Consider the following 2,724-nt stretch of genomic DNA (forward strand, 5'->3'; position numbering starts at 1 on the left):
CTGGATGAACCACAGTTTATTTATCCATTCACCTACTGAAGGATATCTTGGTTACTGCCAAGTTTTGACAACGATGAATAAAGCTGCTACAAACATCTGTGTACTGTTTTTTGTGTGGATTAAAATTTTCAACTCCTTTGTGTAAATACCAGGGTCACAATAGCCAGATCATATGGTAAGAGTATATGTTTAGTTTTATAAGAAACCTCTAAACTGTCTTCTAAAAGCTATACCATTTTGCATTTCCACCAGCCATGAATGAGAGTTCCTATTGCTCCACATCTTCTTTGGCAGGTGCTGTTGTCAGTGTTCCAGATTTTGGCCATTCTATTAGGTGTGTAGTGGTTTCTTACTGCTTTAATTTGCATTTTCCTGAAGACATAGTGTGGAGCATCCTTTCAGATGCTTATTTGTTATCTGCATATCTGTATGTCTTATTTGGTGAGGTGTCTATTAAGGTCTTCGGCACATTTTAAAATCAGGTTGTTTGTTTTTTTATCGTTGAGTTTTTAGTGTTCTTTGTATATTTTGGATAACAGTCCACATATCAGATGTGTCTTTTGCAAATATTTTCTTCCATTCTTTGCTAAAGAGAGAGGTTTCTAGAGACAACAGTTGTAACAGTGATTTTACGATCCCCAGAGGAGTTTGATACTAGGACACAATTGCAGTAGTAGTTCCATGTTTCCCAAGTTTCTGGATTGTAGCAGAGAAAGCTGTTCCCTTGGCAGACCAGTTTTGCAGTGTTGTTCTGGGAGTAATTCCTAGTAGCCCTGCTAGAGCCTCCTCCCTCTTTCCATTGAGTTAGTAAAGCACTTAATTCCATGGATTACGCTTCTTGCTAAATGGCTAAAGGGCTTTCTTTTTGTGCAACTGAATCCCCACTGATGATTGTTATGTGAAAAATGCAGGCCACTGAGCACTAAGTCACTTCCTGATGGCAAAATTCACCCAGGTATTTGTCTTTCCCTGCCCAATGCCACTGAAGTATCAGAGTTGCAGCATCAAAGTAGGGCATGGTGCCATCATAAAACAAGAAATTTTTGAAAGATATTAAGCCAGTTAGATAAAATTGAGGAAAATCAATGATAATGATACTAAATACTCAATGAAAAATGTGGCTCCCAAAAGATGTTTGGAGTAACTGTAAGTTCTGAATATCTGGGTCGGTAGAGGGAAAACTGAAGAACTTCAGTTTGAAAACTGTTTAAAGGCCCTAGACTTACATTGCTATTCTTGGCATTCTCCTCTAGGCTTCATTTTACCTGGATTACTTATTATGGAGAGTGGTTTACATGACATGTTTCTAATATGTGAAATAGGACAGAATGTGAAAATATTCCCAGGATTTTGTATTTATTCAGGTATGATGAAGCCAACAGATCAGGAGATAATCGCCGTTGAAAAGATAGTTTGTTTACTCATAGTTCTCAAGAGTCGGGGGCATGCCCCACAATGCAGGGCCACACAGGGAAGCACCAGAGTTGGTCAAGAGGCAGAAGTAGTGAGGAGATAGCATGGACACCAGTTTTTTTGTATATATATGGTTTCTGTGGAAAAGGCAAATTAGGCAGGGTAAACTGATTTAGGACTGGCTAGTTTGAATAATTTTCGTAGGCTCTGGGGTATAGTGGCTCTCTCTGGTTGTGTAGTACCTGACTCAGGGACGATTAGATCGGGGAGATAGTGTCTCAGCTTAATAAAGGAGGTGATTGGGGGGATCGGGCTCCAGACCGGTTGGTTTGCCTTTGAGAAATGTGCTCTACAGCAAGTGGTTGCTATCTTTAGGAATTAGCTAGATCTGGGAGGGGTAGTCTCTCCAGGATAAGCAAAGCCCCATGTGCCAGAGCATCAAGAATGCAGAAAATGAGAAAATACAGTGAATATACAGAGAAAGAAGGGGTGTAAGTACTCTCAGATAACTGAGAGATATAGAATCAGTAACTTTTAAGAAACTTGCAGATATATAAGAAACCATTTAGATTTGCTTCGTGAATCCAAGCATTTGACAACTAAATCAAAGTATGTAAATTTTGAGACAGTTGTTTAAGAAAGTTTTAAGAGTCCCTATGGATGAATAACTAGGTAACATGGAATACTCACTGTGTGCTACGCACCATCCTAAGAAATGTACATGTATTAACTCATTTAATCCCCAACAATCCCATGCAAGTAGATATTAGTATTATTCCCAAATAATTCAGTTGGGGAAACTGAACTTAGATCAAATAACTTGCCCTAATTCATGCTGCTAATAAGTGGGAACTGGTATTTAAACCCAGTTTAGTCTGGCTTTAGAGTCCAAGCTTTTCATTCTTCTCTACCACCTCTCTACTTGCAATAAATTTTATAACAAATAATTATACATATTCACAAAGGCTTTGGACTGAAGGTCAGCTTATGATGATAGTTATGAGCATGTAAATTGGGATAATAATAGTATTAACTTTATAAAAATTTGGAAGGATTAGTTAATGTAGTGCACTTAAAACAGTACCTGGCAACGTAATAAGCACTCAGTAAATGTTAGCTATTATTGTTATGTATACTTTCTTAATAAGTATTTAACCTGTGTATGAGAATTTATTGCCCAATGTCTAAATAAATTCTCTATAGCTATGATTAAGACCTAATCTTAAATAAAAATAAATTTAAAAGTCAGTAGCTAACCTCTTATACTTTGCAATAAGCATGACAACACAAATTCCTATATAAACAAACTGG

The 2,724-nt window shown here is 37.3% G+C and overlaps 1 protein-coding gene across 1 annotated transcript in view; it reads left to right on the forward strand.

Moving 5' to 3' along the window:
* Positions 1-2,724, forward strand: part of PDCL2 (phosducin like 2) — a 28,566-nt gene that overhangs the window by 13,301 nt on the left and 12,541 nt on the right. The gene's annotated exons all lie outside the window — the stretch shown is intronic.

The sequence above is a fragment of the Pteropus vampyrus genome, unplaced genomic scaffold (genome assembly GCF_000151845.1).
Source record: "Pteropus vampyrus isolate Shadow unplaced genomic scaffold, Pvam_2.0 Scaffold77, whole genome shotgun sequence".
Taxonomy (NCBI): domain Eukaryota; kingdom Metazoa; phylum Chordata; class Mammalia; order Chiroptera; family Pteropodidae; genus Pteropus; species Pteropus vampyrus.